General features: G+C 37.7%; 1 protein-coding gene across 5 annotated transcripts in view; it reads left to right on the top strand.

The window, feature by feature from the left end:
* ndrg3b (ndrg family member 3b) overlaps positions 1-25,525 on the top strand; it is a 158,586-nt gene that overhangs the window by 37,989 nt on the left and 95,072 nt on the right. For 3 of the 5 annotated variants that reach the window (XM_087305246.1, XM_087305243.1, XM_087305242.1), the window contains exon 2: positions 18,893-18,996. The exons of 1 other annotated variant lie outside the window; for it this stretch is intronic. The gene's annotated coding sequence lies outside the window, so the exon portion shown is untranslated. 5 annotated transcript variants of the gene reach the window in all.

Here is a 25,525-nt window from a genome sequence, read left to right as displayed (position 1 = left end):
CAATGCATACAACACGCACATTTGGCACCTAATATCTTTCTGTCTAAATGTATATTGCATATACTATTATCCCAGTATGTTACTTTTTTAATCTATTGTGCACTTGCAGCCATATTCACCAATCTCAGCATCATTTAAATAAGACTACTCAGCCCTTTTTTGAGTGATTTATTGGAGAAATTGAGAAATTCTCCTTCTCTGAAACATGACTGCTGAATTGGTTACATCACCTTCTAATTTTTTATTCACAGTAGTTGTTAATTAGCATGCAACTAGTATTGGCTATTCAAACAGAATGCGTTTTTCTTTTTCCAATGCACAATTTTTCTATTGCTGTTCAATGTAAACACGTGCATGACTGATGTGTTTGAACGTTATGCTCATGTCTCAAATCTTTTTGAAGGGCCAATTGTTTTTAAGCACTATGTCAATTTAAAAGATCTGCAGCTTTCACACTTGGCACTGCTCATCACTATGAGAACTAAAGCAGTGGACCAGTCAGCAAAACTCAGAAGTGGGACAATTGCTGCAAGTTTCTAATGGCCCGTTTCCACTGACTGGTACAGTACAGTACGGTACGGGTCACCTTTATCAGGCTTGCGTTTTCACTACCAAGGGTACCTTTTTGGTGGGCGTGGTGTACGAAGTTTCAGTCAACGTGATTCTCGCTCGAATAAATGTTTACGGTAAAGCTGTACAGGTCGTTCACAAATCATATGAGAAGCACTTCTCACAAAACCGAAGCTTTATACGCATAAATACTTGTTTATAAATGTTTATTACTAACTTTTCTATGAACCTAATTTGAGTATAAATGCAAATCAATGATATATATGAGAAATAGCCTACGATAACATCTGCAATTATATAAAATAAATAGATAAATGCAACATATATGAACACTCGTATTTCAGCCTGCCTGTTGGATATTTCACACTGGATGAAAGATCATCATCTTTAGCTGAACCTCGCAAAAACGGAAATGCTTGTAGTTTCTGCCAACCCGACTCTACACCATAACTTTTCAATCCAGATGGATGGGGCAACCATTACTGCTTCCAAAATGGTGAAAAGCCTTGGAGTAACGATTGATGACCAACTAAACTTCTCTGACCACATTTCTAGAACTGCTCGATCGTGCAGATTTGCACTCTATAACATCAGAAAAATACGACCCTTCTTATCTGAACATGCAGCTCAACTCCTTGTTCAAGCTCTTGTTCTCTCCAAACTGGATTACTGCAACTCTCTAGTAGCTGGGCTTCCAGCTAACTCTATCAAGCCTCTTCAACTGCTCCAGAATGCAGCAGCACGAGTTGTCTTCAATGAACCTAAACGAGCACATGTCACTCCGCTGCTAGTCCGTTTGCACTGGCTGCCAGTTGCTGCTCGCATCAAATTCAAAACTCTGATGTTTGCCTACAAAGTGACTTCTGGCCTAGCACCTTCTTATCTGCACTCACTTCTGCAGATCTATGTGCCCTCCAGAAACTTGCGTTCTGTGAATGAACGTCGCCTCGTGGTTCCATCCCAAAGAGGGAAAAAATCACTTTCGCGAACGCTCACGCTCAATCTGCCCAGTTGGTGCAATGAACTCCCTAACTGCATCAGAACAGCAGAGTCACTCGCTATTTTCAAGAAACGACTAAAAACTCAACTATTTAGTCTCCACTTCACTTCCTAATCTGCAATTGCCTATTTGAATATCACACTAACTGTACAAAAAAAAAAAAAAAAAAACTACTAACACTTCCCTTCTTAGACTTTACAGACCTGAAACTTGCCTTTAGTACTTATTCATTGTTGCTCTTAGTTGTGTAAATTGCTTCCTTGTCCTCATTTGTAAGTCGCTTTGGATAAAAGCGTCTGCTAAATGACTAAATGTAAATGTAAATGTAACACATACACCCTTACAGTCTCTGATGTTACCAATTACAGAAAAACTACACCCAGCATACATTTAGTCCTTATTTAGGTTCATAAACAACACGCAACACATAGCAGACAGTCAGTGCAAACCTCTCATCTGTGTTTGTAATCTTTACCAGCACATGTAGCCTCTGTTAGAGAATTATTCTGTCATTCCGAGTTCATAATAGTCCAAAAGGCGATGATATACATGGCAGTTTGTTCATGATTCAGGTTGCTAAAACAATTTGCTTCTGCATTTTATTGGGCTTTTCCTTTGTTCGCGGTTCACTCTCGTCTTTGTCCTTTTCTTTCTGAAAAGATCAGATGATGGAGACACTTCAATAATCACACACACGTTGTTATCATCAACCCAAGAAGTTTGTTATATTAAATATAGATGCGATTGCTAGCTCCCTTAAGAAAGCGAAAACCGCTCGCACTTTTAGAAGGCCTCGTAAAGCAACAACAGGACACGGCAGATTTTGTTCTTCTTGGCTTTGTGTCTGTACATCAACGACAAGGTTTGTTTGAGCTCGGGTCATCCATGGCATGTTATTTTATGCATATAGTTTTACGGTGTAAAACCGAAAGGGTGCTGAAAAAGTAGTACAGGACGGTTCGGTACGCCTTTTGACCATGGAAACGGCCATAAAAGCGCACTGTACAGTACCCTACCATTCAGTGGAAATGAGCCATTACAGGTGCTCAGTAGCTGCATCTAGATAGCCTCGTGCTTTATGCTGCAATTTTTTTTTCAAACTGTTCCAGAAGCAAAGACGTGTTCATTGTGAACAAGCCCTTAGTTCATGCACTTAATTTAGCTCTGCCATAGCTATTTTAACTTTTTGAGAGATTTTTTTCTTGTGCTCAGCATTTAAATGAATTCATTATGATAGGCAGTTCTTTTGTCCTACACTCCTGGCTTGTCCTCTCTCAGTTTCTCTGGCTTTCAGCCTGATTGTAATTGTAGATGCTTCTGTACCTCTTTGTAAGGGCTGCATTTCCAAGGTCCAGTTACCAGATCCTGGAAATACAGAAAGCAGACACTCAAAAAGAGAGCTGCATTATGCTGCATGTATAAAAAAAGGTATTGTGGAAGAGTCTTCTCCTGCTTATGTCCCGTGGATGTTGACTCTCCAAGTCAAGAAAAATTTAGCATTCTATCACATGTCTCTTTCTGTAACTCATTTTTTGTTAGTGTGTGTCTGGTCTGTACAGCAGCTTGTAAAATGATCCTGATCTAAGCTCTGTATTGGTAGTTCAACATGATGGAATTGGAGAGTAGCTCTCTGTCTTTGATTAGAGTTTAACATTTGTACCTAATACTTAGTTAAGAACTGTATTTACTGTATGAGAGCGAATAATACTTTAATTGACAAGGCTGATGCGCCTCTGTTTTGTTTACTGAACTAAGCAGAAGGGAATTAATAAGTTAATAATCAAAACTCTTCCTTTTAAAATGATTGAATTAAGTTCAACCAAAAATGTTCATCCTTTAGTTATTGTGACTGTGTTCAAAAATGTTAAGACCCTTTTCTTTTCTTCAATGGAAAATCAAGGAAGGTAATTTGAGATGCATTCATAAAACGGCGGTTCTAAACAACAGTAACTCGGGCCAGGCTGGGGTCACTTACGAGGCATTCAACACTCTGGAATATCTAAAAGTTTAAGCTTATATATATAATTTTTAATTAATGTAACATTTGTCTAAATATAAACAGTGGATATTATTAAATATATTTTTTTCATGCAATTAAACATTGTTATACAAGCATCACACATTTATTACTATTATTACCAATAATGGTATTGAAACATTGTTCAGTGCAGTTTTTCAATTCTATTTTTATAATGTAAATTTCTGTAGTTTATTGCAACACATCCTGAACACTTAGTCTTGAGCAATGGCCACATGGAAAATACAGACATTTCTGCTTCTGTAATAAACACGGAAATGTTAGTCCCATCCAAATCCATTCATAAAATGACAGACATCAGCTGAAAATATTTGTAACTTTTATATAACTTGTGTGCGTGTGTGCGTGTGTGTGTGTGTGTGTGTGTGTGTGTGTGTGTGTGTGTGTGTGTGTGTGTGTGTGTGTGTGTGTGTGTGTGTGTGTGTGTGTGTATGTGTGTGTGTGTGTATGTGTGTGTGTATATATATATATATATATATATATAGATAGATAGATAGATAGATAGATAGATATGTATATATAGATATGTATGTATATATGTATGTATATATATATGTATGTATATATATATATATATATATATATATATATATATATATATATATATATATATATAGATATAGATATAGATATATAGATATATAGATATGTATATATAGATATGTATGTATGTATGTATGTATGTATATTATTTTTATAATTTTTGAAGTGCAGTACAAACATGTAAACACCTTAATCAAACTATTATTGTTATTCATTACATTTTTCTGCAGAATGCGCACACAGCATTTGATGACAAATAAGAGTTGCTTTGAGCAAGAGAGCAGATTTTAGGTGTGAGCGGGAAAGGATGACTATGCTGAGAATTCTGAGAAGAAATTGACATTATAAAGTGCCTTGACTTTGAAGTGAATTTGTTGCGGGGGCATAAATTAAAAGTTAGTGATAGAAATGGCATAGGGCATCTGTTGCTTGAGGATTTGTTTGCACACAGTGTGAGAAAACAACATTCAGAACCTATAATTGATCTTTTCAAATTTCCAATCGATTTTTTTTTTCTTTCCTAGCTGAATTATTATTTTTTTCCTCGATTACTTTCCCTACCGCGCGTGGAGTTACGTGACCCCACTCGATTTACAGTGTATTTTTGTATTGAGCGCACACTATTGTCCGATGCAGCTTTCGCGGGGTCGCATACCCCTCGCCGTGGCTGACGCTGACTCACCTCTTAAAAGGTGTAACTACATATTGCGACAAAGCGTAGCGCAAGCTCATTGCTTAGCTTGATAGCAGTTACAAGTGTGGGTGTCGCCAAGAGCAACGAGTCTGTTAGACCGAGTTTTTACAAGTGTGGAGTAGAGCTGCACGATTCTGGCTAAAATGAGAATTGCGTTTTTTTTTTTGTTTTTTTTTTTGCTTAAAATAAAGATCTTGATTTTCCTCACGATTCTTTAGAATTATGTAAATAAATACACGATTATGTAAAATAAAGGTCTGGTAAAAACAAACATATGGCACGACCTCTATAATAATATTATGTGTAGGTCTACTGGCTTCTATAAATAATTCTATTTTACTTATAATAATTCTGATGTTGAATTATTATGTTTGAGATTAGGGTTGTAACGGTATGAATTTTTCACGGTATGATAATCGTCTAAAACAATACCACGGTTTGACGGTTTCGCGGTATACGGTATGTTACAAATGTTACAAAATAATAGAACAGTGAAGCAAATTTGACTTTTTCCAAATAATATATTTTTAGTTACTATAAACAACACCACTTGCAATGAACAAATAAAAATAAGAAAATAATAAATAATGTGTCAAAGTCCAAATAAAGTCCAAATAAACATGGTGCAAATCCTCAGTAAAAAATAGATATAAATATTTACTATACTATAAATAGTTACATAACGAAACTAGATTCAATATGGAACATCCTTAGGTTTTATGTGCCAGCATGGATATGGTTGTCTATCGATATGGATTTGGATATGGTTGTCTGCAATGCAGACAAACAGCTGCATCTTCATTTGCGTCTTTTGAAAACAGCAAGAGCAGCAGTTCGTCTTTGCTGTGTCACTGTTTTGTCATGTTTCTGTGCTGCTGTGCATGCAAAAGTACTTAGTATGAGAATTATTTCATGCAAAACTTTTTTTTTTTTGCGTTTTATTTAGCCGTGCATAAATGTATGCCTATCTCTCATTCCGTGTTGTTCAAAAAGCTTGGTCCACAAACAAAAGCGAAACCTATGCTTATTGGTTGTGATATAGCGAGTTTGAACCAATCTGGGCATGGAGGGACAATGCATCAATGTATCATGTCTGGTTTGTCCGGAGACACAGTGACGAGCGTTTCTTTGTCAAATCAGCGTTGTCAAATGTTGATGACGTAACCGCACTGATTCCGGAGCCTCTGAAAGTCTTGTTAAGCGAATGTTATGTGATACAGCACTGGAAAGCTGAGATTCTCTTCTTTATGCCAATCTTTGAATTGTATGAATCGGATCAGCGGATCAAAAGTTATTAAACATTTAAGAGCAATACTTATTTTTAGCCGCGGGCGGCTGTCTCGGTCTTTAAGGGTTAAAACCATTGATATGCAATTGTTCATGGTATGATAATCGTGCACGTTCAAATCGTGGTAAACCGTCATACCGGTATATTGTTACAACCCTAGATATATGCTTGCAATCTGTCATTTTAGACAATTTTATTCACTGGTAAAATCAGACATTTGCCAGATTATATTCAACAATATATAGGCTAGAGAACTTATACTAACATTGTAAACATTTATTTTCATGCACAACTGTATCAAATGTTTGTTGTAATCATAACTCTAAAATGCGATACGATCACTTAAATGAAGTGCACACTTTCGGTTTCATTCTGACTGCTAAGTGCTTGTTCGTACTTCGCGCGCGGCTCCCAAACGATCACTCTGTGCCACAAACTGAATATTATTTACAACTGTATTACCTGTTACTCGCAACATATGCAGGTTCTGTTCACTAAAGTAGATGTGTGCGTGTCTATCATTAATAAGAGTGCGCGCGCGCCCTCTCTGTGATAACAGCTCACGGTCAGCAGCACACGTCATGTGTGATTACCCGATCGTGAAAACATCATATCAAGACAAAAATGCCATTTTTAGGTGAATTATACCTTATGAATATGGTATGTGACTCATTCAACATCATTTGGATGATGTTGAATGTCACTGAGCAACGTGTGTGAAATAATGAAAAGACTCGTGCAGCCGCCTTTTCTTCTCTCCTGAACTTGAAAATATGATTGGCAGAATCGAAGAAATGCTGAATTAAGATCGTCTAGGGGGTCGAATCGAGATCGCAATCTTTTAACGATTAATTGTGCAGCTCTAGTGTGGAGTCTCAGGGCAGGGGCCACGTACTTTTGGGAGCAAAATATCACAAAATACTAATCGGTGTTTAATTTAAATAAAAAGGTCAGTATTAGTAGCCTCCTTAAGAAATATTTACTGTATATTTTTGATATACACAACATATCAGTTACAAAATAATTTGACTAATTATTTCAACTTTAGTAGTTAACTGATTAAGTCTTTAAATTACGCTTTAATCTGGAAAAAAAAGACTATAAAATGCTTAAAGGGACTTGTTTTGCAAAATAACTAGTAAAATGTTATGCTCTGACTGTCACTATGGGTAGATAAAACAGTAGATATTAGAAATGAGTTAGTTAAACTATTATGTTTAAAAATGTGCTGTAAACACATCATGTGTTGAAGACAGAAATCAAAAATAAATGAAGGCAAACTAAACAAGTTGAATATGACTTGCATGAGGGTGACTGAAAACTGCATCTGATCAATGTGTTAGATCTGTTCTTTGGTACTTGCTGACTGTAAATTGAATACTGCATTTCCTAACGTAAAACTATGTACACTAGATTTCTGATTAATATTAGTCTCTGCATAGCCGAGTACTTCCTATATTAAAAGTGTTCAATTCGCTATTAAAAGCATAAGTCTAATATCATCAACAGTGGACATTTTGATAGTGTTTTACAACATAAACATGGCTGAAGTTTAATCTTTTTATTACCTGTGTCAAATTGGGGCGTCAACTTCTGACGAATGCAGGGAACTGGTGCGCGCAGCACCTTCACAGAGAGAGCAAGTGCCGCAAAAGCAGAGGGAGCGAGTGTCCGAGGGAGCGATTGCATGTGACACCTAGAGCAACCTCCGCAAGAGAGGCATTCCTTTGCCTTTGAGCCCTCAAATGTGTCTTTAAGTTTGACATGTTTCCCCCTTACACTCAATTTTTGTAAAGCACGTTGCTGTGTCAGAATCATGGTTTAAAAATATGCTTTAGAATAAAAGTTTAAGTTTAAGCAAATTCTGTGATCACGCGATCATGCGTGTTGATCTGAAGAGTGTCGCTCTTGTTCACCGAAAACCAGGCTGAGCTGTGCTGCTCGCGTTGCGTGTGTCCGTTCCCTAAGCGACAATAATAATCGCCTGATATCGCCTGTCCATTTTCCTCAGAGTTGTTTAGCACCAGTGGCACCAAAATTAGGCACAGAAATTCTTATGCTGATTTGATCCAGTACATACCAGTTACAAAGGTACGGGTTTCGGTACCCAACCCTATGCAGAAGCATAAACCACCAAAAGCTGATTAATACTTCTATTGCCACTTTGCTGCCATATCTGATTTCTGGTTAGGTATAGTATGATGGAAGATAAATAATAAAATTGTTCAATAATCGTAATTAAGTTAACATGTTCAGTTAAATCAGAGGCCAGATCACACAGCCCTAATAGTCATAGTCTTTTTTTTTGTTCCTGTTCTTTATTTGCCTCCAGGTTGGGAGACAGTGGAAGACTGTATTTAATCCGCTATACTGTATGTTGTAGCGTCCCTGGCACATGTTGATGCGACTAGAGTGTTGAAAGCTAATCACAGCTAAAGTGTTTTCACACTGGCAGCTCTGTTTATAGACATGTGCCTCAGAATGAGTAATGCAGAACACACCCAACAGCCAGAGATGCCACAATCTTATCGTTTTTGCACTCTTTACAATAACTGAATATGACTCCTAAGGTTTGACAGTTAGTTTAAAAAAACAGTTTCATTCAGTTTGTGAATGATACATCTTTTGTGTCACAAACACATCAAAACTTGTATTTTATTTATTGTGTTTTAAATGGTAAAATGCAGGTGAAGAAGTGACTTTTTAAGAGTAATTTCATGTTTTCATATACACTACCTGACAATCCTAGTTGTAAGAGCAACAAATAATAACTTAGTTGATTTGGAAAAGTGGCAGAAGGTAGATTTTTCTGCTGAATCATCTGTTGAACTTCATCCCAATCATCATAAATACCGCAGAAGAGCTTTTGGAAACAGCACGGACCCAAAATTCACACAGAAATAAGTCAGGTTTTGGAAAATGTCAGGATGAAATTATTTAAAGACTCAGGAAGATTAATTAAAAAAGATTTTATGTTCTTGCAGCAAGGGAGCAATACAGAAGGAACACAAGAGGTTCCATTCTGCATTCTCAAAGGGCAGTCCTTTGAGTCCAGATTTTACAAAGACATACAAACAGATGATGATACATTGTCTTTAATTATTGGTCTGAACGGTGCATTTGGTAGAATCCTATTGATCATATAATCAAATCATTGTCAGCAAATATTCCTGCAACTGGCACATTCCAACTATTCAACTGATTGAAAACTACAGTTGAGCATGTGATTATATCAAGAAACATGCACATTTAACTTTATCTTTGGGTTCCTTTAAAAGCATACACGTATAAAAAGAATATAAACAGAATATATGAAAATAAATAAAATGAATTTATCTAACAGAAATCTTTTGGGGTTACATTCAGTATGGGGGTGTGTGAGAGATCTACAGGGTTGATGGCAACATCAACAGCCTGAGGTATCAAGACTTTTGTGCTGCCCATTACATTACAAACCACAGGAGAGGGCAAATTCTTCAGCAGGATAGTGCTCCTTCTCCTACTTCAGCCTCCACATCAAAGTTCCTGAAAGCAAAAAAGTTCAAGGTGCTCCAGGATTGGCCAGCCCAGTCACCAGAAATAAACATTATTGAGCATGTCTGGGGTAAGATGGAGGCATTGAAGATGAATCCAAAGAATCTTGATGAACTCTGGGGGTCCTACAAGAGCACTGTCTTTGTCGTTCCAGATGACTTTATTAATTAGTTTTTGAGTCATTGCAGAGATGTAGGGATGCAGTCCTCCAAGCTCATTGGAGTCACACACAATATTAATTGTTTTTCCACTGCACCATGCCTTTATATTCTATACTGTACACTATTTATGTTGTGACGAGACTTTTTTCTAAGCAAAGTCAGACCTTACTGTCCTAATTAAATCATTAAAAATCAAGGCATGATCATATTTTATTTTGGTAAAATGAGCGTAATCTTTGCCTTTCATATAAGCCACTTCCAATACCAAATGATCAACTAGAAGTCAAGTTATTATTTGTTGATCTTAAAACTTAAATAGGCAACGAGATTTATCGGGTAGTGATGCTGAAAACACGCGTGGTAATACAAATGCAGCGTTCAGTCACATAGAACATGCAGACCTTTTAATTTAACTAGTTATTAACTAGTTATTTAATTATATTTGTGACATTTATTTTTCAATTTTCTTTTTGGCTTAGTCCCTTTATTAGTCTGGGGTCACCACAGCAGAATGAACCGGCAACTTATCCGGCATATGTTTTGCACCGCAGATGACCTTTTCGCTGAAACCCATCACTGAGAAACACCCATACACTCTTATTCACACTCATACACTACGGACAATTTAGCTTACTCAATTCACCTGTACCAAGTCTTTGGACTTGTGAAGTAAACCAGAGCACCTGGAGGAAACCCACGTGAAAACGGGGAAAACATGCAAACTCCACAAAGAAATGCCAACTGACCCAGCCTGGGCTCGAACCAGCGACCTTCTTGATGTGGGGCGGTCGTGCTACCAACTGCACGAGTGCGTCGCCCTCATTCATTCATTCATTCTACAGATGTAACAGGAAATAGGAGAAAGAGAAGTGTTTTCTTCAAGTTTTCTTTGGCTTTTTAATTATTATTATTTTTTTTTATTTAAAAGCAAATACCATAATGTCATCAGAAAATTGTGAAGTAGTTAAATCAAATTTAAATTACTGTATACATTTTGAAAATGTTTTTTTAAATTTTAGTTTAGTACATATGATTGTAAATTTTACTGCTAAATACTATTATTAATATTTAACCTTTTTAAATGAAAAGGTGCAATGTCAATTGACCACCATAATCTCCATGATATTAGCAGTATCTGATTAGATGTCAATTAACTGATTTACAACAATGGCAATATTTGTAATTAATTAATTCATTTATTTATCAATTTATTTATGTTTTGCTAGTTTTTTATTATTTTTTTATGTAGGCTTACTCGTTTAAGCCGCTGATTATCTAAAAGAAAAAGCCCAAATATGATATTGTGCTAAAACTAATGTTTAAGAGAAACATGCTAGAACACAGGGTTGGGCTATATGGCCTTTCAAAAAATATCTTGATTGTTTTACAAAAAAATTGATTTACAATTTAACAAAAAAATAAATAAAAAATGCTTGTAGTTGAAGGTTTTAACTATAAAACCTTATAATAATTCTAATTATTGATACAATTTAAAAATCTGTAAGAAAACAAAGCTGTCATTTAAAGATCAGATTTATTAATAATAATATAAATTACACCATTTTATACATTTACAGTGAAAGTAAACTCATGATTATTAAAAGGGGACCCTTTTCAAGATCATTTTTTTTATTTGTTTCATTTTTTTCATTCAGCATGTATTCAGGTTTATTCCTTTTCATTTGTGTTACATCAGTTCATATAAATTGCTCACATTAGGTTAGTGTGTTGCATTTTATTGCTTTTATTTGCGCCGGGTTGCTGCATCTGGTAGATTAGTCGAGTGCACTGAGCGAGTTTTGTCAGTGTTTATATTTAGAGTAATGAACGTCTTTACGGCTGGGTCACGTAATTTATCCACAAACAGCAACATTGAATTCCAGCATTAGATCAGTATGAGTTACTTTCTTATGCGTGTCTTCTCCATTACTTGTCTTATTCATCAGTTCTTACCGTGAGAAATACATGGTGTGGCACGCAGTTTCAAATGCGTGTGACTTAAGCCCGATTCACACGGGATTTCAGCACCAACGCTTGACAGAGGGCGTGTCTGAAATTTGGGCTAACACGATTGTCATAGCAGCGTCAGCCAATGAAATTTGTCAGCAATCTGCTACTGTCTGAGCTGGTGTAATTGCATACAACATTTTGACTGTCTGAGCTTCCGTCGGTGCTCAAAAAGTTGGAAAAAGTCCCATCTTCTGCATCGAACACCGGCACTGAAGCAGCGCGAACGGATCCACAATGCAGGTCGGCAATGCCTGACGTCACCTATTTAAAGTAAATGGGAAGCATTGAAGCTGATGCCCTGTGTGAATGGGGTGTTATGGTAAAAAATTTTTAGTTCTTCCCTGCTCGCTGACACTGCTGTTTTGTTTGTATGTTTTCATGCAAATGCAGGGGAACTACGAGAACCCAGAGGGGAGTGTCACATGTTGGGATGAAAACCGATTATTATTCAAGCAAATTGATGTAAACTTCAAACTCGAGTTAAACAATTAAAATTGATTTATCGCCCAGCCCTAGTAGAACATAGTAGGTGAGGTTGGGTGATGTTGACCAGTTTGGCATCGTACGATGTCTAATGTGAAACATCGCAATGAACAATGGCATTGTCGTCATAGGTGGCGGTGAAATAATTATTTATAAATATTTATTTGCTTCATAAAAAATTAATTATTTGTAGCCTACAGTTTCAACTACCTGACCCACATGGTCTTTGTTTTACCCATAACCAATCCATGAATAAATATAGATAGAACAAAAAAAATTGGGACTGGGCCTTAAGACTCGTACACACCGAGACACTTTTCTTTTGCATTTATCGCCAGCGTTTTTCAAGACTTTTTTCCGGATTCAAACCCCAGCAATTTTTCACTGGCATCAAGCAGAAGAGTATGCAAAATCACTCCTTGACGTTAGATGGCGCTACACAACTTTAAGCTTCTGACACCCGCTTATAACACAGAGGAAGAGGAGGAGAGGAGATTCACACGCTTGTTGTTAAAATTACTGGTGACTCGAACAAGCATAGATGGATGAAGAAATGATTATTGTTCGCAAGAGCAATAAGCAGCTAAACGTTTAAATAGCCTCTGGGCATCTTCTTCAATGTGTGCTCGTATTGACAGTTTTGCACTTGAGCCTCCAAGTGCTGTTTACTGTAACTTCAGTAAGTTACAATCAGTAACTGATTGGTGGAGAAGGTTTTGACACAGTGCGTCAAAACCAAAAATTGAGCATGAGGCTTTTTTCTTTTAAATGACGCTTTTGTGCGTTTATGTGCATGATCACATTGACCCCCTTTATTTAGTCACGAGGCATTAAATGTTGACGGAAAACAAAAGCAAAAAACATCTCGGTGTGCACGGCCCTTAAGTAAGTATGTATTTTTTGCTAGCATGTTACCACTGTGACGGGGGCAGTGCGGAGGATTGCGATGCCAGCTCAGCGCCATGATCTCTATCAGCCATCGGCGGTGGATGTTGGCATCGTCTATCGATCCAACCCTAATAGTAGGTTGATTTTTTTTTTCTCAACAGCAAATTTTGGTTAGTGGCTTCACTGAAATCTGTTCTTTTCAGGAGAGATGATCATTAAGGGTGCTCTTGTACACCTACACTTTTGTTTCGGAACGTGTCTCGATTGCCCATGCTAGGGCAATCGCGCTCTGTTCCGTGTCAAAGTAATCGCTCCGAGATCGCTTGAATGAGGAGGTCTCGGCTCGATTGAAACGAACCCTGGAGCGGTTCGATTACAGTGAGAAAGCGATCCGATCCGAGCGCGGTTATATCACAGTGTTTTATGGATATGTAATAGGCATACGGCTATATGAAGAGAAAAATATGAGCATGGCAGGAAGTTTCGCGAGTCTCCGGATGCCCGCAAACGAGTGATGATCTCCCGGTAATCTCGCGTCTCCCTCCCGGTCCTCAAATAGGCTACGTCGCGCACCCTTCTCACCCCTTCCCACCGCATTGCTCCTCGGACACATCGCGTGCGCGCGCACCCTGTCAATCACCATCAAACCACCACCTCTCCTGACAGCTTAGCGGGACACTGCAAAATAAACCCTGACACTCTAACCAATGTGAGGAGAGTTTACTCGCACATGACTTGTTTTAGCTCTTTTGGTCCGATTAGAGACTTTGCAATGTGAAAGCGAACCGCTCCAAGAGCAAAGAGCAACAATGTAACATTTGTAATCTCTGTTTTGGAACAACTGACTCGATTCACAGGTGTGAAAGCACCCTAAGTCAGACCTTCAAATTTCTGAAGATTTATATTCATAAATTAAGAGCCACTACTATGAATCATGGGTAATTAGCATCTCTGCTGTGTCTCCATTATCTTTGCATGTCTGACCTCAAACAGTAACACACCTCAGTGTTTCCGGCATTGTTTCTTTTCATCTATCCTATTATGTGCCCTAAATCGACCCAAGTGGCCCAGTTTATGCGGGTGTCAGGAGACAAGCTACACTCTCTGATCCAAAGGATTGGTAAGCCCATAAGGCATCACATCTGCTTGTTCTCGGTCCATGGTGTGTGTGTGTGTGTGTGTGTGGGGTTAGAGGGGCAGGCGGTCTCACAGCAGCTGCTTCATTCTGCCACTGGCAGGATGCCACTAATGAGATCGCTAACACAATGACGCCAGAGACCTTAATGAACAACAGCATGAGCAGGAGACAAATGGGTGAGCAGTCGTCCAGGAACCAGAGGAGAACATGGTGAATGCAATCCTAAATCCAGGCTTTGTTTTCCCCAACATCTCTGTTTATTATGAAGTATCGAGAAGATGGGAAGTTTATATATTTTCTTAAGCTTTGTAGCCGTAATTTAATGCCAGCAGGAGTTTTGGACTTTGCTGGTTAATTCCCGGCTCACAGTCAGCTTTTCTGTGTTATCGTTGGGCTGTCTCTGTGTGGTTCCTGTGTTGTGTGCCCTGTGGATGCTGGGATGTCTCTGTGAACCGGCACACACACACACCTTAGCCAAGAGATTAGTTGGCTGACACTCTGCCCCCTTTTTGCCTGGTTTGCCACTGTATTAAGGAGTTTATGCCAGTTCACTCATGCTGTAAACAGAGTGGAGTGTTTATTTTGTACAATCTCTCTAGTTTCTTTCCAAAGGTGTAGTTTGTTTCTGCTTGTTTTTTAAAGTGCATTGTAGGACTGTGGGCACACAAAAGGGTGTTGGGTATTTTGGTAATACAAAATGTTTTTCTTCCATTTTCCTTTGGTCAGAATTGATTGTGTGCAGAATAAACTAATGTCATACAATGACTTGCCTACTTAGCCCAATTAAGCCTTTGAATGTCACTTTAAGCTGAATACTGATATCTTTATTAAATCATAATTGAAGAGGGCTAATAATTCTAGCTTCAAGTGTGCAATAATTTGCATTTGTTGTGTATAAGAGCCTTTTTTTTTTTTGCATTTGCCTTAGAACAGGGGTGTCCAAACTCAGGCTGCTTCCGAAAAACCGCATACTTCCATACTATATAGTTCGCTAAAATCAGTATGCAAGCTGACTAGTATGTCTAAATTCCTAGAATTCGAAAATCAGTATGCGAGAAGTACCCGGATGATTTACTACTTCCGGCGAGATTCTGGAGTGCGCATCCCATGCATGATGCGCTATCCCATGATGCCCCGCATGATTCATGAATGGGAGTAAAGCGACACAACTGACACAGGTAGGTCTCGTATAAAACGTACTTTTTTTTAACGGCCGAGTAGTACGTTTAAATTCAACTGCAGTACCTACAGAGTAGTAGGCGGTTTTGGACGCAACCTCAGTCCTGGAGAGCCGGTGCCCAACCCTAATCAAACACACCTGAACCAACTAATCAAGCTCTTACTAGATATACTAGAAACTTCCTGGCAGATGTGTTAAAGCACGTTGGAGCTAAACTCTTTAGGACACCGGGCCTCTAGGACCGAGATTGGACACCCCTGCCTTAGAAGAAGCTTATTTACGCTGTAAGCGGTGAGATTCTTTTGCTGCTAATAAGAAATTGACGACTCGTATTTCATCACCCCCTTATTCATATGAAAACATAGCCTTATAGAAGATTGAGAGTAGTAGGTCAGCTTTTGTTCTGCACTTAGATTCTCAAAACAGTCTACAGTTTATCTGATATAGATGCAGTGTTGATGTGCCTCACGACAAGCCTGCTGATGGTAATTTTGCAATGAGGGATCACACTGATGTTCGTAATGATGATGGTTTGCTATGTTGAGAGAAGCTTTGGGAGAAGGATGGAGTAATTACTGGCATTCTCTTCTCTTGATTAATTTCAGCTGGTTGTGGTGATGTGAAACTGGTGGGCTTGAGCAGGGTAACAATCAAATGGGTGGAATAGATGGACAATGAGCAAGAGAAAAAGGCAGATGTGAGGCTGTGAGCATGAGCTTTCTCTACTGTGGACACTTTTTAGTAAGCATTTAGTGTTTGTTTACCGTGTTTACCCCAAAAATTCGCAATTCCCATTAAAAACAGTTCTCTTTACCCTGATTTTTCAGTAAATGCTAGATCTCTTTTAACAATGTTTAAGTTTCAGACTGCTGAAACGAACTTTGTTTTGGCCTTTTGTATCTGGCCCTCCTTTTAGGGATGGATTGTTTTCATGCGCATTTTGTAAGTAAAGTCAGTTCTATTATCAATATTAAATCTAAAGCATCTTCTTTCTGATGTAGCAGCTTTTACAACAAAGTCATAATGCAAGCTATGCAAGATTGCAAAAATTGTAATCACAAACCATTTATTCACACTATAAAAGCTCCTTTCACACAGTAATACCATTAAATATCTGAAAAATTTCCGAAACAACTTCACTGGTAGATTCAAAAAAGCGCTGTTCACACAGTTAAGACTGTTGTGGATTTTTTTTTCCGGAAAAGACCAGTCACGCATGTAGGGCTGCACGATTCTGGCAAAAATGTGAATTAAGATTTTTTTTGCTTTAAATCAAGATCATTATTTTCTCATGATTCTGTAAATGTAAAATAAAGGTTAATAATATGATTAGCCTATTAATATTGTTAATTCTCAAACGTATGGTAAAACAACAATAATAATATTAAGCCTATGTGTAGATCTACTGTTGCTTAAAATGCTCAATTTTCTATAGTCATTATGGTGGACTTGAACAGACTTTCAATATGCCCTGTTTGTTAATTTACAGTAAAATGATGACATCAGAATACAACTATTCATAATTATAATGTTGATTTATTATGTTTAAAACATGTGCTTGTCATCTGCCATTGACAACATTATAAGACCATTTTTTTCACTGGTAAAATTAGAATTTTGTCATCAGATTAGCTTTGTGTTGGCTATGAAAGAAAAAAAAAACATATCAAATGCTTGTCGTAATCAGAACTGTTGTTGACTCTGAAAATTTGCATTAAACTGCTTGAGAGGCACGGTTCAAACTTAACAGTGTTTATTAACAGCGGGCACAAGAGGTAACACAGCAGCTTCACTTCAAAGCGATGCTCATGCATAACTGCCTGACTGAGTGAGAGCGAGGTAGAGGGGGAGGAGCTACACAGAACACTACAGATCCCATATACACGCTGTCATAAGGATCAATGCACTACAACTGTAAAATGCGATATGATCATTTAAATGATGTGCGCACGGTAGGGCTGCTGGATTATGGGAAAAATCACAATCATGATTATTTTGGTCATAATTGTAATCACGATTATTCAAAACGATTATCAGTTGAAAAAATTATTTGCCAATTTGTGGACAGAAATGACTGCCGGGAAAGAGAGAGAACGGGAGACAAAAATACAGCCGGCTACAACCATGACATTAGTTTCTGACAAAACTGCAAAGTATTTCACTAGTGAGTATGTCAAGTAAAAACACTTTACAAACACATTATATGTATATTTTTTCATTAATTTAAACGGAACCCTATTTAGCTAAATGAAACCTTAAATAATCAAAAATGAGCATCACTGTGTCTGTGTCTGCAAAGAGATCAAGCCTCTCACCTGAGAATGTGGACATCATGGTGTTTTGGAAGAAGATCTTTCACTAGTCTACACTGCAGTTATTTATTTAGTTTTAGTTTACTTAGTTAAGATGGCTGCACTAAAGAGATTTTTTTTTTCTGACTAGTCTATATTGGAAGTATTTATTTAATTTTATTTGTTTACTCTGGTATCCTGACTGTACTAAAAATGTGTTTAGATGTTCTTGTTATTAATCGAATCTATTGTTCCTTAGCATTGCTGGTAAGATGACATCAACCCTAACCGCACAGCAAACAGAAACCAAACCGAACCGAACTGTGGCTCCAAAACCGTGAACCGAACCGTGCCTTTGGTGTATCGTTCCACCCCTACTCGCTATTGATTCCTTTAGATTTACAGCAAGAAAATTTTCCTTTCCTCTAGCCCTTGGAGGAGTTTTATTGCTGATATTGCTGCTCTTCCCTGATTAGATGTGCATGACAAGTTCACCTTTTTGCTCAATCACAATTTTGATTTATTTTCCAGCCCTACCTCATACCAAAATGCACCTTACATTTAAAACAACATCAGTGTGAGTAAATACTTGCAAAATTTTTGATATATGGGCGTCATATCCTCCTATATGGGTGAATATTTCTTTCTGATTGAGTTGATTTAATTTGAAACTAAGTCAGGCCTGTTTTCCTTCAAATCCATGCCTAAGAGTCCAAAGCATGTTGAACTCCCATCAACTCAAAGCCACTGTTGATGGGTGAGATTTCCGTTTCTCCCATGAGCTGATTAGGAATCAGACAGATTAGTGTAGCTAATAGGTATGCTGCCGGTTAGGGTGTTTTGTTTGCTTTAGTTTATTTGGATGCACTAATCAGGCTTTACTTTGCATTTTTGTAGTTGTTCTGTGTAGGATACGGGTCAACACATTCGTTTGTTCCAAGAAAACAAATAAGCTAAATCAATTATCCTATGCATACTTTAGTTTTGCTCTTGACCCCTTTTTCTTGTAATGCATAAACTGATTCCATGTTTAAAAGCATCTCATTTGAGTCTGTGCTTCTGCAATTGCCCCAGAACACCAATGAATAACCTCTGCTCATTTGCTGGTGACGAACATCTGTAGTCATAGTAACGGTCGGCTGGGTCTAGGATGTTGGGAGATAAATAGCCAGCTACAGGTAGGCTACTTCTGTTTCAGTTTGTGGATAAAATTGTTTCTTTTTTTAACATGCTGACAAGAGTTAGAGACCTGTTTAGGAAATCAGTTTACCAGATGACTTGAATAGCTATAGTTCTTGAATGCCTATGAAAATGAAGTTCAGAAATTTTTAGAAATGAACATTTTTATTTTGAGAACTTGAAGTCTGTTCCAGTCTAGAGTAGGCAATGGGACGATAACCCTTTTCAAGGTATAGCATGGTTTGGAAAAGTCAAGGTTTGAAAACTGTCAAAATTTTCTGTTATACCTTTCCTAAGGTATGTAAGATTTTTTTTAATTAACTTTTTTGTTGTTGTTTTTAGGGCAACAGTATCTCCAGCAGAAAAGATAGCCAAAAATGTTTTACATTGTAAAGAAATCTAAAGTGTTTTTGAAACTAATGAAGACAGCAGAAGTCAATTAGTCTGACATGTTTACAGCTCCAAAATATTTTACATTTTACGCAAAATAAAAATATGTTGTTCAAAAGGGAAAATGTTTTTTTTTTTTTTACCCAGACATTTAAAAAAAAAAGAGTATATTTTTGAGCACTAATCACAATACAGTGAAACCGTGATATTTTTTTTCCAAGTTTATCATACCGTCAAAATCCTATACCAGCCCATGCCTAGAGAAACAGAGCAGTTATCAAAGCTTCTAAAAGCTTGGAGCTTCTAGAAATGTCCCACCCTATTTCCTTCCCCACCATCAATTATGTCAACACTCTGATTAATGCTGAGTTTTAAGGCACTTCAGATGGCAGACTTTTAATGAGATACTTGGGTTGTCTTGCTTTCCTCTATTCTGTTGAAGTATAGAGCTAAGTTCTTCAGCAATAATAATCAAGTTTATATGGCAAGACGTGTATAGACAGAGCGTAAAAATTTTGGTTAAATATGGTTTTTGAATTTTGTCTATCCAAACTGAGCTTTACTTTGTATTTTATACTGGATTCGAGTCAGCTGATTCGCTGGGCCATTCTACAGCTTGATTTTGTTTGAAACAGTTCTGAAACAGTTAAGAGTTTCCTTGGCTGTGTTTTGAATGATTGTGTTGCTGAAATGTCCATGCTGGTTTCATCTTCATCATCCTGATAATGTAGATGTTGGACTGAAACAGGAAATAATAATTTACACTGATAAAGGGATGCAGAGGGTTGCTGAATAACTACTGAGAGTATTCGGCTGCTGTCTGGGCTTTCACTGCCTTTCTACACCTGCCTTTCTTCATGTGTTCAGTACTTTTTCCTTGCTTCATTTTATTTGATTACACATAACTTCATTTGTAAAGATTTTTTTTCTTTGCATATATGGATTTTTTTCTGTTGTTATCAATATCTGGTGAAAATTTCAAGCCAACAGCACCTTTTAGAAATATGTTTTCTGAGAAAAAATGTTACGTTTTGAATACTTATGAAGCATTTTGTTCGTGTGTTACTATGGTCACAGCCACCACAGTCTGTTCTGTCCTCATGTTTTTACATTTTACAGTGTCTCTTTAACAGTTGATGTTGCCAGCTCGGATGCTTTAAGTTTTATTAGTTAAAAGATTCCAGTAAAGAAAGCAAAACACTGGGGCCGGGCAATTTGGCCTAACATCAAAATCTCGATTAATTGAACATTTGAACTCGATTACAGCTCACTCATTCTGGGTCAGGAACTGGCTGACATGCAGCAACTTTAATCGAAAGTAAATTCAAAACAAAAGTTTTCAATACGCTTATTTCAAGCGGCCATCATTTTAAAGTAATTAAAAATAAAACAGTGCAGTCCTCTGTACCATGTTCTTTTGTTGTCTGTAATAGTGTTGTCCCAGGCCGGTACTGAAATTTTAAAACCGTCTATTTACCACTAACATGGAAGCGCTGCTAAGCGCGGATAACTTGACTGATCTTAATAACTACTTCGCGCTTCAGTCTCTGTGTATCTGTGTTTGGTTTGCACTCAGTTTACCGCTCTTCACCCAGTGCAAACACAGATGCACGAAGACTGGAGCGCGAAGCAGCAATGAAGATTAGTCGAGTCATCAAGCAGATCACTCGGCTCGTCGTGTGTTTGTGCTCGGTAAATAGCGGAGGGTGAACTGATGACTTACTCGGCCAATCACAAGCATTTCCTGTTGAGCACGTAAACACTATGGCAAATCAGCACTGTTATAAGAAAGCCATCAACAGTGCCTTAAATGTTAGCGGGAAATTGATGTTTTTTTCTTTTAATTCAGTATCGTGACGAGTCTAATATAGTGAAAGAGCCAGTTTATTAAATCGAGTTTGATAAATAGCATCTATAACGTGTGTTTGAAAAAAGAAAATGTTAGCTAACTAGTGTCATTTCACTTAACTTAGCTGAAAATGAGCTCTGATATCCCTTTTTATTTTCACCATTCATTCAGAACGGACCTTCGGGTCACCCGGAAGGCAGTGAAATGATAAGTTTGTGTCACTTTATCTTCGCTGATAGGCGAGGCAGTGGCGCAGTAGGTAGTGCTGTCGCCTCACAGCAAGAAGGTCGCTGGTTCGAACCTCTGCTCAGTTGGCGTTTCTGTGTGGAGTTTGCATGTTCTCCCTGCCTTCGCGTGGGTTTCCTCCGGGTGCTCCGGTTTTCTCCACAGGACATGCGGTACAGGTGAATTGGGTAGGCTAAATTGTTCGTTGTGTATGAGTGTGTGTGAATGTGTGTGTGTGTGTGTGTGTGTGTGTGTGTGTGTGTGTGTGTGTGTGTGTGTGTGTGTGTGTGTGTGTGTGTGTGTGTGTGTGTGTGTGTGTGTGTGTGTGTGTGTGTGTGGATCTTTCCCAGAGATGGGTTGTGGCTAGAAGGGCGTAAAAACTTGCTGGATAAGTTGGCGGTTCATTCCGCTGTGGCGACCCCAGATTAATAAAGAAACTAAGCCGACAAGAAAAAGAATGAATGAATGAATGAATTATCTTCGCTGATAAGATATACAGCCAGCTACACAACATTCCTATGTAACTCCCAATGAAACTTCCAGGTTTTTTCCCACCGCAGCCTCTATTTCGCTTTTAAAAATGGCGGCCACATGAAATCAGTCTAAGTGAGCTCCTTTTCAGGTCTCCTCACTTGTAAACACTCGCTCCAACAGGCTCGCTGCTCTTCCATGTCTCTCCATGCCACCCACACTCTTCACCCTATGAAGTCAACCAATCACAGAGCTTGCAGTACATGTCATTGAGCTGCATTTTAGAGAGGTGCATGAAGTAAAATTTTTTTGAGAAGTGTTGTATGCGACCATGCAAAGGCTGTGCGGAAGTATAAACTGAGCTGAGTAATGTGACCACACTAGGGGTGCATAGATTTAATCTACTCACAGTTCTGTTTGTATCACTGTTTTAGGATCACTGTTTTGATACGGTATGTGCTATGTTTAGAAGGAAAAAAATGGCTTCAGAAAAATTACAAAAACCGTATGCATATTTATTGGTTAACAAACACCTGACAATGCAATAGGCATATGACTGTAGATTTGCGTGTTCTCTTATTAATTAAACAAAAGTAAGGCATTTTGAAAAGTGTATGTTCATATAAAATGCTTAAGAAAAGAAAAAGTTTAAACTTTCTCTTTTTCTGTTTTACTTTTTTTTAACTTCTATTTCTTTTTTACATATTGACACAACAAATAAAATAAAATATATTTACTATCTGTTTTTGTCCTCTGTATTTCTGTTGCACTGTAGAAGCTCTGTCACAAAAACAAATTCCTCGAATGTGTGAGCATACCTGGCAACAAAGCTCTTTCTGATTTCCAGTCTCAACCAATTAAGCAGATGGTAATTATGTCAGCATATTTTAATAACTGAGCACTTTTAGAGTATCAATTACTTCTGTTTACATTATGCTTGCATTACCAAGGCAGCAACACATGTTTATTACCAGTTATTCCAGGGAGCGCCGTTATCACTTATTAGCACCATGAATGAAACTTAAGCGTAACTCTCGTCTTAATTCAGCGGGTACAGTCAGCCGAGAAATATTTTTTTAGTAGACAGTGTGTAAACGGAGTTAATAAATAGTGGAAGCGATCAGGTGTGAAAGAACACCCGAGCAAGACTGAAGTAACAGACCTGTTGAATGTCCAGGTCCTTAAGCTTTATGATCTGGATGCGGACCTCGAGCCACCTGTTAACGACCACCAATGTAAGCTATCTTTGCGAAAAAAAAAAACGGCATTCGTTATTTTTTATTTTATTTTCTGTGTTTGTCTGAATTTACAATGAATGTCTGTTAAAACACTGACGCCAATGTGCTGTGCTTTGGTCTCATCTGGGCTTTGGAGCTTTATGTTGGTCTCCACACACCAGCACATGAGGAAACAATGTCAACAGCAAATTTGAGGTGATTGGACAGGACTTTGCTCATGCAGTGCAGGTGAAAGGTAATCGGAAGCACAACGGTGGAACTTTCTTGCTTTGTTGTAGTTGTTTTGATTACCAAACCAATGTTAATAATGCATATTCTGAACCAATAATTACAGGACGATATGATTTTTACCAAGTAAAAGACAGTGATAACTAATTGGTTAAGACGGTGCAAATGTCCACTAAAGTTTAGATTTTCTAACTTGAGCGATTCGCATGTCAAATGCGCAAATTGCTCAATTTGCATCGCTTTATTTGCACGAATATTGCCACAGGATGTCTATTTGCATCTTTGCATTGACTTAACTAATTGACTAAATCACTCGTGATTGACACTTCATCCACATCTGGTGTGACCGCACCATTAGCAGAATAGCCAGCATTTTGAAGCTAAAAACACTTTGGTTAGCACAGGTTAATTCAATATTTCATTGTTGTTAATACACAAGGCATATGGCATATTAGTCTTTTATGGAATAAACTGGAGACAAACTTTATAAGGAAGTCCAGAATTTTGCACTTCACTTTCTGGACACATCATTTATGTAGTTGGAATTTATAGTTGCACATTTAGCCAAATGTGAATGAGAATATACTCGCGCCTTATTACGACTGATTGCAATTCATTAACATAGTTAATTATCAAATTGGATGTTTTCATTGGAATGTTCAAATTGCAAGCACTTTCACGCACAAATTACTTAAAATGTACTCCAATATTTAAGAAATGTTTCATGAATGAGGCTCATTGACTTCAGACTTTACTAAGATGAATGGAGATTGGGTGCTTTGATCAAAACGGGTATCATAAATGTCAATGAAGTCTTAATTGGGATGTTTTAACAGAATCTACAGCACTGATAATTGCTGCCAGTGACCTTTTACTTCATGTAGCATATTGTGTCAATGGGTAAACATCTCAAATTAGAAACTGAGCTGATTAGACTCTTAAAATATTCAGGATTTATCCTAACAGTCACTTATCTAAAGCAAATTTTCCTGCTCTAACTCGGACTCTTTGAAGCTTCTCTCATGACTGCAATTATCTGTCTACTTATTAAACCTTAAGTGTCGTTTCTAATTATAAGAGAAAATTCAGAAAGTTCTGAATGAAACCTAGAGAGGAAGGATATATATAAAAGGATATATATATATATATATATATATATATATATATATATATATATATATATATATATATATATATATATATATTGCTTTCTCCTGATGTTCTAATTACGTGATGTATTCCGAGAGGTGCAAGTTGAACAGTTAAGAAAGGAAAGAGCTCTTCAGTTGTTTTTATAATCTGATTCTGAACCCACACACATTCAGTAACAGGCTCTAATTAGCCTTTCACACACATCCTGAAGAACAGAAGTATATTCTGCTGGAAAGCACAACTTCGGTAATTAATTAAACCTAATTAGCTGAAACAAAATAGTGAAGTTGCATGTTCATCTGTTTTAAAATGTACAGATTTACCAATCACACTGTATAGCAACCATGCTGGTGGATGAAGACACGTCGGTAGTGGTAATAAAATTTAAACTAACAAGCTTAATAGCAACTGTTTAGACCTCTGCGCTCTCTCTCAGTAATGCAAGATTTAAAGGGTACCTCAATGCCAAACCTTGCGTGGCTCAATATAATGTAAATAGGGTCTGATTTTGTTTGAAATTTTCAAGCAAAGCACTGTTGGTCACTACTGTTTATTTATTAATTTTTTCCCCACAAGGAGTAACATTCATTTATTTTATTTTCGGCTTAGTCCCTTTATTAATCTGAGGTCACCACATCGAAATGAACTGCCAACTATCCCAGCATATGTTTTATGCAGCGGATGCCCTTCCAGCTGCAACCCATCTCTGGGAAACATCCATACACACTAATTCACACTCATACACTGCGGACAATTTAGCCTACCCAATTCACCTGTACCCCATGTCTTTGGACTGTGGGGGAAACTGGAGCACCCGGAGGACACACACGCGAACGCGCTAAGAACATGCAAACTCCACACAAAAACGCCAACTGACCCAGCCAAGGCTCAAACCAGTGACCTTCTTGCTGTGAGGCGACAGCATTACCTACTGCGCCACTCTGCCGCCAGGAGTAACATTATAAAATTAAATGC

The sequence above is a fragment of the Danio rerio genome, chromosome 23 (assembly GCF_052040795.2).
Source record: "Danio rerio strain M-AB ecotype USA chromosome 23, GRCz13ab, whole genome shotgun sequence".
Lineage (NCBI taxonomy): Eukaryota > Metazoa > Chordata > Actinopteri > Cypriniformes > Danionidae > Danio > Danio rerio.
This window is presented reverse-complemented; position numbering and strand designations above follow the sequence as displayed.